Raw genomic sequence first — 14,539 nt, forward strand, 5'->3', positions numbered from 1 at the left:
CATGATAATATTAATTCCCATTAGGTCTTCAATATTTCTACTCTAACTAACGATTAACAATTGATTGCCGTAAGTTTCTAAATTTCATAGGTATATATTAAAATTAGATTAAGAAGCATTACAAGGAAATAATGCACTGGATATTAAACTTATAGGATAGTCAGATCGGTACTATTATAGATCATAATATTGAGTTATAAATCGTAGTATTGATTGATACTCAATTCGTGTAGATACTACATGGATTATTAAAGGAAAGAAGAAAGAGTTAATAAAAAGTTTAGTAATTAATATATTATTATATCAATGATAGGTGTCAAATTTGACTCCACGTGTGAATATCATTACTTAATATAAAAAAATTCTAATTAAGAAAAGCTATTGTTAATCTTGATTATCATATAATTTATAAATAATAAAGGTAATAAGGGTAGATTTATTATTAAACTAGGAGGTGGTGATATCTATTTTAAATGAGAAATCCAATTGATTCTCTATCACATAAGATTTTTCCAATTGCATTATAAAATCTTAATAATTAGATGCATTAGGAAATCTTAATAATTAGAGGAGGAAAATTCTCACTTCTAATATGTATAAATAGCTATTATATTTAACTAATTCAAGTATGCTTTGTTATTATGTTTCACCTGCCATCAGAGCCATTGCTTTAAGCAAGATTTTTTTTCTTCCTTTTTCATTATCCAATGACAGCATCGAACAACATCACGTTTCCAAGGTCGACAACGAGGGGTGGACCTATAAGATCCTCTACATCCATCTTCCACTGCCACAAGCCATTCGTCACTAGCCTGTATGTTATCGCCTCTTTCCTTCCTCCCTCGATGCTCTTAATCACTTCCTTGGATAATCTCGTAATTGTAGGAAAAACTAAGGGTGACATCATATGCAAGAACAAAAAACAAAAATCTCATATTTTCATAAAAACGTTTCATCGTCGTGTAAAGATTGGTGTACAAAAACTCGTAAAACTGAAAACCATGTGTGAGATAGTTGTGTTACCTAGGGAGATCGTATATCCCTGAATTCATACAGATCTATGGGAAAAGATGAAGGAGGTCAATTGTCTCTCTCTCTAGCAGTGATCCACACGATAGGGGTTGCGAAGACATTCCTCGAATTGTTACCCAAATCTCCACATTTATTGGTTGAGGAGGAGAATGGGAGAGGAGAATAAGAGGTGGCAGCTAAAAAGGCCCAGCCTATGGACTTTTGGTTCTCTCCTATTTGTAGAGGCTATCTATTAACTTAACCCTAATGGTATTAGGAAAAGAGTTGGTACTAAGAGTGGGGAGGGGGGGTTTGAATTAGTGCAGCGGTAAAAATTACATCGGTTCAAAACTTTATTGTGATTAAATCTATTTTCGACGAAAAACCATTTCATAAAGGTAATAACTTTAAAAGTGCACGGAAGAGCGTAGTGTATGTAAAGCAAGTAAAGTGGTTTGTAGTTAAAGTAAATTGCTCAAGAGAAACGTAAACCCGATTTTTATAGTGGTTCGACCATCATGACCTACATTCATTCCGCCGATTCCTCTTCTGTCAAGGCCACCGGTATCCACTATCAGTCTTCATTCAATAGGCGAAGACCAACCACCTTTTACACTCCTCTTCTCCTTTTCACAGGTTTAGGAGACAATATTTTATAACCCTTTTTATAAGGTATCTCTCTCACACCTCCCTTAAAATTCTCTTTAAGCTTTAGGAGGAGGGAACTAAACTTTCTAAGGTCTACAACTTTAGAATCACAAAATTTGCTCAATATTTTTTGCTTATCCATGCAAGAATAGCTGAGGTATTTATAGACCCTAAATGGATTCAAATTTGGAGCCTAAAATTCAAACCCCCAAAATTTTAAGGTACGGGCGGTATCACCGCCTACACTGGGCAGTACCACCACTCAGACTAGCGGTACCACCACCCAAACAGTCTCGGAGACTGAGTTTGGGTTATACCATTGCTCAGACTGGCGGTACCACCACCTGACATAGTCTCGGATATTGTGCCATAATGATTTCACTTGTTTGGTCACTGTTTGGGCCTTTCTCTTGGCCCAACACAGCCCAAACTTAGCCCAACTATCCCTTAATTGGGTTGGCCTAATTCTAATCCCTATTATATGCTAACTATAAATTTTAAGATATTTATTAAGCTAAAAAAAGTCTGTAAGTCTAGGTTTCTTTCGGTGAGCTTTCGGCGATCTTCCGGTGAACTTCCGATAATCTCTCGACAATGTTCCAGCGGACTTCTGGCAAGCTCCTAGACTTCATGATGATCTTCTTGGTAAGTTCTGATGAGCTTCTTTAGCAAGCTTTGGGACTTCTCGGTCAGTTCCGATAGAACTTCCGACGAACGTCCGGACTTCCGATGAACTCTTGAACTCCCAATAAAATCACATTCTTGACTCTAGGACTTCATTTTGCTTCATGCCTTGCTATCGTAGTTAATCCTGCACATGTAAAAATACACTTTGATCTAGACAATTATTACTAAGCATGAATCATATTGTCCGGCATGTCATTGGTCCATCGACGCTTCGTCCGATTCTTTGACGCATCGTCCTCTCTTGCGGCCTATTGCCCAATCGATCAATTGACCTCCACAATTCCAATATCCTTGGTGCAATTTTCGCTCTTCTTAGCCCAATACCAGAATCCATGGCCCAAAGCATTCTGTCGATACGTCATCCGATCCTCCGGCTAGACGTCCAATCTTCTGACATGTTCCACCGGCCCAACATGATTCTTTCTGTTTTAATTATCTCATCCTGATCGAAATATCCTGCGGCACTCAAAACATAGATCAATTCATAAATACTTATCAATTGGTTTCATCATCAAAATCTAAGATTCAACAATCTCCCCCTTTTTGATGATGATAACTAATTGATGACGGAGTTAACCTTAACTCCTCCTATCAATATGCCAAATTGATAGAACCTTGAATTCAAGCTGAATTCAAGTTATTATAAATTTCATCATGAATATTTGCAATACGTCATCATGCAATAACATGATCATACTTCTCCCCCTTTGCATCAACAAAAAGGAGAAGTTATAACTATCAAGTATTTGGACATAGAAGTTCAAATCATTGCAATATAATCATGATCTTCAGTTTTATCATCATGCAAGCTAGCAAATTTAGCATCACTTTACAATATGCATAATCACCAAATCATTAATTTTAAAGATGTGCAAGATTATAAATTATTCAAGTTTGCATTTTTGTTTCTTAAGATAGGTAATCTATCAATTTTTTGGTGATGTTCAAGATAGCAAGCTCTTTCTTCTCTTTTGAGAAGTGACATTTTTGCTTCCTTTGCAAAGTGCAAGCTAGCAAAATTTTACATTATTTTACAACATGCAAGCTAGCAATTTGGCAAGTGTTACTTCTCTTTTAAGTATGAAGTCTAGCAAGTTTTTTGAAAAATAATGCAAGATAACAAGCTAGCAAGATACAATGTTTTACATGAAGCAAGCTAACAAGTTTTGCATCTTTTTGTGATATGTACATTTGTAATGTTTGCTTCTCTTTAGATGTGCTAGCAAGCAAGCAAGTTTTTCTCCTTACAATTTGTGAGCTAGCAAATTTTACACATAAAAGTTGGCAAGATTTTTGCATCTTTTTGAGATGAGCAAGCTTTTGCTTCTTCTTGAAGTATGCAAGCTAGCAAAATTTCTCTCCCTTTGTCATTGTCCAAAAAGAAGGGAAGAAAATAATTTTATAATTCTTTTTCCCTTTACAATAATTTTTAAATCTTGACAAAGGTAAATAAAAAAGATGAAAAATTAAGTCATGAATGTTAAAACAATTTTTTTATCGTGAATATTTCATCATTGCATGCATCAATATCATAAGTTGAAGTATTGCATGCATAATACCAAATCACTATTCATAATTACATCAATATTCTAGTAATTATTTCAATGTTTAAAAAATTAAGTCATGAATGTCAAAATCATAGTATTGCATACATTCGTATGATCACATGAAGAATATCAAGAAGAACTTGGTGATGAGATATACTTTATGAATACAAGGAATTTTACATAATAAAATTCAAGTTATAAACCTTAAAAGATGTCAAGTAGCTTGGTTTATTAGAATAAGTTTTCTTTTTAGTGAATAGCAAAAAGAATAGTAGGAGAACAAGATCTCAATTCATGCATAACAATAGATATTATTCACTTTGACAAATCTCATTTTTAGTAAATAATAAAAAGAAATATGGGAGTTCAAAAACAAGATCTTGATTCATAGAAAAATTTCAAGTATCAATATCGAGAATTCAAGATCATGATATAGATGAAGACATTCTTATAGCAAAAAATATCATTAGATAACACATAAACGATCTCGATTCAGGTATAATATCTCTCAATTCATTATGAATCATAAAAATTATAATTCTGAAAAATCATGATTCATTTAGAAAATCTCCTCTTAAGAAAATACCAAGTAGAATCGTAAGAGAATGATTAAAAAAAATTTTGATTCATAATAAATCTTAATTTATAAATATCAAGGAATCGAGATCATGATTTGGATAAAAAAAATTTATTCAAATTTAAATCATCAAATCATCAAAATCACTTTCATAGTTCAAGAGATTCAAAATAATATAAATATATATTTCAATCTCTTATTCAAAACTCGATAAGATAGAGATGTTTCATTTTAAGTTGTTAATTTCATAAAGTATACCTTTGTCTTTTTATGCCAAATAAGAACATGCATCAATTGTTTAGGATCAAAAAATAAATTTCATCATAAAAACCATCAATATCAATAAACCATAAATTATCCAAAAATCATCATTTCTTCAAATCATCATGCATAGATTCACATTAAGCATGATATCAAAGCTCTTAACATTTTCATTAAGACATTAAGCATGGTTTCAATCAAAATCAGAAATCATCAAGATACACATTATTTCTTCTTGAAAAAACATACATAGGATTATCATTAGATTTAAATCTAATATTTTATTCATAAAACATGTAATTTTCATGATCATTACTAGAAGGATAAGCATGATTCCTAAAATTTTTATTTTTAGCATTATTCATTGCATTATTAAACATGTAATTTTTAAGAAAAATAATTTTTCTAAACTAAATTGAAAATAACTCATGTAAAGCATCATGTTATTTCGAGATAAACTAAGGGAGTTTCATTGAGTATTTTACCTCATTGTCAAAAACCGTTAAGGTGTAGTTTGTCACCTCGCCTTTGTTGGATTGTCTTTCATCTTCGGATGAGCTCGTTTCATCCAAGATTGCTTCCTTCTTCTTGCATTCATAGCAAGTAGTTGCATTCATTTTAAGTTTATTTTTATTCTTCAATTTTTGTTTCATGAACTTTTTAAATTTCATAGTGAGGAGTTCAAGTTCACTATCACTTGAACTTATGCTCGAGTGGTCTTCGATTGTTCTAAGTCTAAAATCCTTCTTGTTCTTTGAAAGGATGTTCTCAAGTTCATTTTATGCATTGTGCGTCATTTCGTATATCATTAATGAACCAAAAAGTTCTTCAAGTGAAAAATTATTAAGATCTTTTACCTCCTGTATTGTGGTTACTTTCGGATCCCAATTCTTATTAAGAGAATGCAAAATTTTGTTTACAAGTTCAAAGTCTGAAAAACTTTTACCAAGTACTTTTAAACCATTGACGACATCCGTAAAATAAGTGTACATGTCTCTAATGGTTTCGCTCGGTTTCATATGAAAAAGTTTAAAATAATACATTAAAAAATTAGATTTTTGAATCTTTAACTTTGCAAGTTCCTTCATATGTGATTTCAAGAGTATGCCAAATGTCAAAAGTCGTTTCGCAAGTAGAAACTCGATTAAATTCAGTTTTATCTAAGGCGCAAAATAGAGCATTCATAGCCTTTGCATTTAGAGAAAAAGTCTTCTTTTTCAAATCATTCTAATGGTTCATTGGAAGAGAAGACATTCGAAAACCATTTACAATAATATTTCATAAATTTAAATCAAAGGAAAGCAAGAAAACTCTCATTCGAGTTTTCTAATATGTGTAGTCCGTCCCAATGAATAAGGGAGGATGAATGAGAGAGTGACCCTCTTGAAAGTCAAAAAGAGTCATTTCTTTTTAGGTGTTAAACCAAATATGAAAAACATGACTCTGATACCAATTGTTAGGAAAAGAGTCGGCACTAGGGGGGGGGGGTTTGAATTAGTGCAGCGGTAAAAATTATGTCAATTCAAAACTTCATTGCGATTAAATCCGTTTCCGACAAAAAACCATTTCGTAAAGGTAATAACTTTGAAAGTGCATGGAAGAGCATAGTAAATTGCTCAAGAGAAACGCAAACCAGATATAGTGGTTTGGTCGTCATAACCTACATCGACTTCACCGATTCCTCTTCCATCGAGGCCACCGACATCCACTATCGGTCTTCCTTCAATAGGCGAAGAACAACCACCTTTTACACCCCTTTTCTCCTTTTTACAGGTTTAGGAGACAACCTTTTACAACCCTCTTTTACAAGGTATCCCTCTCACACCTCCCTTAGAACTCTCTCTAATCTTTGGGAGGAGGGAACTAAACTTTCTAAGGTTTACAACTTTAGAATCACATAGTTTTACTCAATATTTCTGACTTATCTATGTAGGAATAGCTGGGGCATTCATAGGCCCCAAATGGATTTAAATTTGGAGCCCAAAATTTAAACCCCCGAAATTTTAGGGTATGGGCGGTACCACCACCTACAACCTGACACTAGGCGGTACCACTGCCTAAACAATATCGGGGACTGAGTCTAGGTAGTACCACCACCCAGACTAGTGGTACCATCGCCTAACATAGTCTTAGAGATTGTGCCATGATGGTTTCACCTGTTTGATCACTATTTGGGCCATTCTGTTAGCCTAACGCATTCTAAACTTGGCCCAATTGTCCCCTAATTGGGTTGGCCCAATTCTAATTCTTATTATGTACTAACTACAAATTTTAAGACATTTAATAAGCTAAACAAAATCGATAAGTCTAGGTTTCTTCCTACGAGCTTTCGCCGATCTTCCAACGAACTTCCGACGATCTCTCGGCAATGTTCCAGCGGACTCCCAGCAAGCTCTTGGACTTCATGATGATCTTCTTAGCGAGTTCCGATAAGCTTCTTTGGTAAGCTTTGGGACTTCTTGGTCAATTCCGACAAAACTTCCGACGAACGTTCGGACTTTCGACGAACTCTTGAACTCCCAATGAAATCACGTTCTTAACTCTGGAACTTCATTTTGCTTTATGCCTTACTATCGTAGTTAATCCTGCATATATAAAAACATATTTTGATCTAGACAATTATTACTAAGCATTAATCATATTGTCCGACATGTCATTGGTCCATCGACGCTTCATCTGATTCTTCGATGCATCGTCCTCTCTTGCAACCAATTGCCCAATCGGCCAGTTGACCTCTACAACTCCGATATTCGTGGCACAATTTTCGCTCTTCTTTACCTGATGCCCAAATCCATGGCCCGAAGCATTATGTCGATACATCATCTGATCCTCCGGCTAGATGTCCAATCTTTTGATATGTTCTACCGGCCTAAAATTATTCTTCTTGCTTTAATTGTCTCATCCTGATCGAAGCATCCTACGTTACTCAAAATGTAGATCAATTCATAAAATTTATCAATTGGTTTCATCATCAAAATTTAAGATTCAACAAATGGATTATGCCCTATTGGGTACTAGATCTCCATCCAACTACCCAAGCATCTTAGATTAGTATATCTCTATTTAATAATCTCTTATTAGCTCTTATTGGATCTCATCCATAGGATCCAATAAACCAAGAAAGCTAAGGAAAATAGAATCGGTGCGAACCCTACAACATGATAGCAGAGGCCATGCATGGGAGTTACAATTTATCTTTCTATCGACTAAGGGAAACTGCTTGAGGAACACAAAGGTGTTGAAGTAGGGGGTCGAAAGGGCGAAGAAATGATGACGAGTCCAAAGGGACTTAGCTACCCAAAACCAAGCATCAGTTAGAATAGAAGTGGACTTAGAGGAGTGCCACAGAGCAGATCTACCGATTACGAAGAAAGAGATGCAGATGTGAGGCAACGCCATGGTACTACCGAGTTAGGACTTTCGTGAAGTTATTGATCCTTTGCTCTTATGGAGGGAGAGCACTTTGTCATAAAAGGGGCCAAGGAGGTAGAGAATGTAGAGCAAACTCTAAGTACTGAGATAAGGCTGTAGGGCAGAGGCCAAGAAACTTCATAAGATCGGTGTCAATGAGCTTCTCATCAAGATAGTTGAAAGTGGAAGACTTCGGGTCGATGCAATAGTGCATGACCAAGAAACAAAGTAAGTGGTACATGGTGTTGTACCTTTGCTACTTAGTGGAGTAGGCATCTAGGTTGATAGAGAAGACGATACAATCCCAAAGGCGACTAAAACTATTAGAGACTTACTCCAAGTTGGGGTGAAAACTTCCTACATTCTAAAAGTTTAATGGCATTGAGAAGGTGAATCACAGTAGCTAACTCAATGCAAGGAGTGCAAACACTTTGTGTACTTTAGAAATGTGAGCAAAGAGCAAACGAAGGCTAGTAACCAGCTCGATGCATGGAGTATAACCCTTAAGGAGGCGAGCGAAATCAAAGTAACATTTACCTTCTCAACTCTTAAGAGAATGGGTGAAACAGAGTACCCCAATTCTCTTATATATATCTAGCAGAAGAGCTCTACACATGTTTAAAGACTCTTCGAAGAAACTAAATGGAAAACAATAGTTGTCAAATCCTCACTAATGGTGATTAATGCTATTGAGAGTAGATTATCAGCTTTATTTTGTTGAATCTCGGATTTTGATAATGAAATCAATTGGTAAATTATTTGATCTAATCAATGTGTTGAGATAAGTGTACAGGAGTAACTACGATAGTAGTAACTACAATTTTGATGATGGGCCGGAGTCGAAGACTCGGATGATATGCTGGGAGCTCGCCGAGAGTTCATCGTAATCGGAAGCACATTGGAAGACTCACCAAAAGCTCGTCGGAAGATCACCGGAAGCAAGCCGGAAGACTAGCCGAGAGTTGGTCAGGAGTTTGCCCAAAGCTCACCGGAAGACTCGTCGAAGTGAAAAATTGACGTACCGGACTATGGTTGCCTTAATCATAGTTAGAATGATAATTAGAGTTGATTTGGGAGGCAATCCCAATAACTCTGTTAGGGGCTAATTGGGCTCAGAGTTAGGCTGGTTTGGGCCAGAATCAAGGCCCAACCAGGTTGTTGAATTCCTAGCTGGCGGTGGCACCACTTGGAAAACAGCACCCCAGGTGGTCTGGGCGGTGGTACCACCGGCAGTTATTGCTGCCAACGATGGTACTACCCTTGTCAGGCAGTGGTACCGCTAGAGCTCGGTCTTCGAGCTTTGTCAGGCGGTGGTACCGCCTAGATTGAGTGGTAGTACCGCTCAGTGTCAGATGTCAAGCGATAGTACTGCCTAGTAATAGCGGTGGTACTGTCAGTGCCCCGAAAATCCGGGATGAGACATTATTTGGCTCTATTTTTTAAAACCATTGGGGTCTATAAATACCCCACCATTTTTAGCATAAAAAGGCACCAAAGTGTGATTATAATCTTCAGTCATTGGGGTGTACAAGTGTTGTAAACAAGTACTAGAGTTTTCCACCCTTTCTAAATTTTGAGATCATTCAAGAGAGGTATGAGACTTGTAAGGGTTCTCTCCTAAACCCAACAAAAGGAGAAAGAGTTGTAAAAGGTGATTGGTCTTCACCTATTGAAGGAAGGCCTATAGTGGATGCTGGTGACCTCGATAGAGGAGGAATCTGATAGTGGATGTAGGTCACAATTGACCGAACCAATCTAAATCTGGTTTACATTTCATTTTGAGCAATTTTCTTTAACTACAAATCATTTCATAGCAAAGTGCTTCTTCTCCTTATCTTGCTTTCACTACACTTACACTCTTATGTTTTAAAGTTACTATCTTTCCGAATCGATTTCCCTCGAACGTACAAAATATTTTTCGAAAACGCAAGAAGTTTTTCGCTGCACTAATTCAAACCCCCTCTAAGTGTCGCTCTTGATCCTAACAATTTGTATCAAAGCAAGGTTCACTCTCGTTTGGTTTAAAACCCAAGAGAGATGACATTTGTCGGCAACTAAGAGGGTCATTCAATTACACGTCCGCCCATGTTCAATTGGACGGATTACACATATTGGAAGACTAGAATGAAGATCTTCCTAATTTCAATGGACTTTGAGCTATGGAACGTTGTTGAAAACGATTTTCAAAAGTCTTCTCTTCTAATGAACGATTGGAATGAGTTGGAGAAGAAGACTTTCACTCTAAATGCAAAGGCTATTAATGTCTTGTTTTGCGCATTAGATAAAAATGAGTTTAATCAAGTGTTGATTTATGAAACGGCTTTTGATATTTGGCACACACTCAAAGTGACTCATGAAGGCACTAGTAGAGTGAAGGAGTCAAAAATTAATCTCTTAGTGCACACTTACGAGTTGTTTCGGATGAAACCGAGTGAGACCATTGGAGACATGTATACCCGATTTACAAATGTCATCAATGGTCTAAAAGGACTTGGTAAAAGTTTCTTGGATTTTGAACTTTTTAATAAAATTTTAAGATCCCTTCCAAAGAGTTGGGACCCTAAAGTAACGGCCATTAAAGAGGCCAAAGATCTAAATAATTTTCCTCTCAAAAAACTAATTGGGTCACTAATGACCTATGAAATGACTTGTAAAGCTCATGAAAAATTTGAGGACACCCTTCCAAAGAACAGGAAGGATATGACACTAAGAATCCAAGAAGACCACTTGAAAGAAAATTTATAAAATTCATAAAAGAAATAAATTTAACAAGAAGAGCTTGAGGACACCCTTCCAAGAAGAGCTTGATGACACCTTTTCAAAAAACTCAAGTGATGAGGACCTTGATGAAGATTTGGCACTCTTAACAAGAAAATTCAAAAAATTCATAAAAGAAATAAATTTAAAAATGATACTAAAAATAAATTTGAATACAAGAAAGATCAAGTAATATGCTACGAATGTAAGAAGCCGGGACATTACAAGAGCGAATGTCCCTTAACCAAGAAAAGATAACCAAGGAAGAAGGCTCTTAAAGCAACATAGGACGACTCAAGTGCATCCGAAGAAGAGGAGCCTACCATCACCGAGCAAGTTGCCCACTATGCACTAATGACCATTGGAGATGAGGTAACAAATTCATTTGATGCAAATTTATCTTTTGATGAACTATTAAATGCTTTTCATGATTTATTTAATGAATGTAAATCAATTAGTAAAAAATATAAATTGTTAAAAAAGGAGCATGCTTCTCTTGTTAGTGATTTCGATAGATTAAAGATTGAACATAATAGTTGTTTAACTCCTTGTACGAAATGTGATGAACTAGAAATACTTAAAAAGGAAAAATTGCCACACAAAGAAACCTTAGAAAAATTTGAGGTTGGTAGCAAGTCTTTGAACATGATCCTTGCCAATAAGGGTCACGTTCATAGGAGAAGTGGAATCGGATTTGTGAGTAGCTCTCACCAAAATCCAACCACTTTTTTTAAGGCCCGACCGTGCATGTTTCACCTTACACCAAATGCAACTTTTGTTGCAAACTCGGACATATTGCCTATAAATGTCCACTTAAAAGATGTAATCCACATAGATTGATTTGGGTTCCTAAAAGAACCTCAAATGACTCAATGCAACATGATAAGATTGTTGAATCTCGTATTTTGATGATGAAACCACTTGATATGTGTTTATGATTTAATATATATTTTGAGTGATGCAGGATGCTTCGATCAGGATGAGGAAATTAAAATAGGAAAATCATGTTGGGCCGGAGGAACATGTCAGAAGATTGGACGTCGGGCCGGTGGATCGGTCGATGTATCGACAGAAGGCTTCGGGCCGTGGATTCAAGCATCGAGCCAAGAAGATGGGAGATTGTACCAAGGATATCGGAGTTGCGGAGTCAACTGGCTAATTGGGCAATAGGCCGCAAGAGAGGACTATGCGCCGAAGAATTGGACGAAGCGTCGAGGGACCAATAACATGTTGGACAACTTGATTAGATGCTTACGATTAATTGTCTAGATTGAAGTGTGTTTTACATGTGCAGGATTAACTACGATAGCTTAAAGACATAAAGCGAGTTTACCGGAGTCAAGTTTGATAGGTGTTCGAGAGTCCACCGAAAGTCCGAAGAATCATCGAAAGTGCTACCGGAACCAACTGAGAAAGAATCGGGGACTTGCCGAAGTTTTCGGAAGTCCACTGGAAAGATCGTCGGAGGTTCGCGGAGATCACCAAGAAGGTTTGGATACATGCCAAAGACTCATTGAACTCGCCACAAGACCGGGAGCCTACTGGGAGTCTGCCGGAAAGCTCGTCGGAAGGAAACTAAACTTTGTTGGTTAAAAATTTGCTTAGGTCTATGTCTTAATTTCATAGTTTGCATATAATTTGGATTAGGATTAAGCATTAATCCTATAACCTAGTTAGGGGTCAATTAGGCTCGAGTTTGGACTAATTTGGGCCAAGTTTGGAGCCCAACTAGTGATTTAGAATAGTCCAGGCGGTGGCACCGCCCAGAACCCGAAAGGTCGGGCGGTGGTACCACTGGACTGAGCGATGGCACTGCCCAGCACCCGACCAGACTAGGCGGTGGCATCGCCCAAAACCCGAGAATTCCGACCGTAGCACTACTAGTACACTATTAGTGTCAGACACTGACAGGCGGTGGTACCGCCAACACCGGGAACCCAAAAGTAATTCAAATTTGGAGCCCAAATTTGAATCCTCTTGGGGCCTATAAATATCCCTCAATTCTCAACAGAGATAACATCTTTTTGATAAGTTAGAAAGTGAGAAAAAGCTCTATCAAAGTCTTGTTTTCAATAGCTTAAGTGTTCACCTCGCACTTTCTCTTTGAAAAATCTGTAAGAGTGTGAACCACTTGTAAATAGGTTGTAATAGGGATATTTGGTCCTTCCTCTTCAAAGTGATTTGCTAGTGGAAGTTGGGAGCCTCATCGAAGAAGGCTTCGAAAGTGGATGTAGGTCATTTGACCGAACCACCAAATATCGTGGTTTTCCTTGAATGTGTAAGTGTTTAATTTTCTGAACCATTTCTTTACTTAGTTGCAAATCATTCGGTTTTCATCTCTCTACTATTGACTACTTTTACTCGAGCTATTTTAGCTAATTCATCCTTCGTCAAATCGAAATCTCTACACATTTACGAAATAAATTTCAAACTTACGAGTTTTAATCCGCTGCACTAATTCACACCCCCCCCCCCTCTTAGTGCCGCTCTGATCCTAACAATTGGTATTAGAGCAAGGCTCACTCTTATATTTGGTTTAATACCCAAGAGAGATGGCTTACTCCGGCATATAAGAGAGTCACTCTATTACACGTCCGCCTATGTTTAATGGGTCGGATTACACGTATTAGAAAACTCATATGAGGATCTTCCTTATTTCCATAGATTTTGAGCTTTGGAATATTATCGAAAATGGATTTCAAAAATCTTCTCTTCTGATGAGCGAATGGGATGAATCAGAGAAGAAGGTTTTTTCTTTAAATGCAAAAGCTATGAATGCCTTGTTTTGTGCACTTAACAAAAATAAATTTAATCGCGTTTCAATTTATGATTCGGCTTTTAATATTTGGAGAACTCTTGAGGTCACTCATGAAGGCACTAGTTGAGTGAAAGAGTCCAAAATCAACATTCTTGTGCATTCTTACGAACTTTTTCGGATGAAACCAAGTGAGTCCATCGGAGACATGTACACCCGTTTTACGGATGTCATCAATTGACTCAAAGCTCAAGGTAAAGGTTTTTCTAACTTTGAACTAGTAACTAAAATTTTAAGATCCCTTTCGAAGAGTTGGGATCCAAAAGTTACAGCCATTCAAGAGGCCAAAGACCTTAAAACATTTCTTCTTGAAGAACTTGTTGGGTCTTTAATGACCTACGAAATGAACAATGTCGCAAAAAAAGAACTCGAGAACAACCTTCCAAAGAATAGGAAGGATTTGGGACATAGAACATTTAAAGACCACTCGAGCATAAGCCCAAGTGATGGTGAACTTAAACTACAAATGAAACAAAAATTAAAAAGCAAAAAAGAACGGAACTACTTGCTTTAAACACAAGAAGAAGAACAAAAATTGGGATGAATTAAGCTCTTCCGAAGATGAGGAGAAAATTAAGAAAGGCGAGGTGGCAAACTACTCCTTAACGACATTCAATGATGAGGTAATCGAAACCCCTTAATTTATTTGAAATTACTTGATGTTTTCCATGATGCATGTTTTTTAGAATAATTATTTTTAAAAATTGCATGTTTAAAAAATTAAAAATGTAAAAATTAGGAATCATGCTTATCATTCTAGTAATTTTGAAAATAATCATGAAAATTACATGTTTATGATAAACAAAATAATTTTGATTAAAAATG

The sequence above is a fragment of the Musa acuminata genome, chromosome BXJ2-2 (genome assembly GCF_036884655.1).
Source record: "Musa acuminata AAA Group cultivar baxijiao chromosome BXJ2-2, Cavendish_Baxijiao_AAA, whole genome shotgun sequence".
NCBI lineage: Eukaryota > Viridiplantae > Streptophyta > Magnoliopsida > Zingiberales > Musaceae > Musa > Musa acuminata.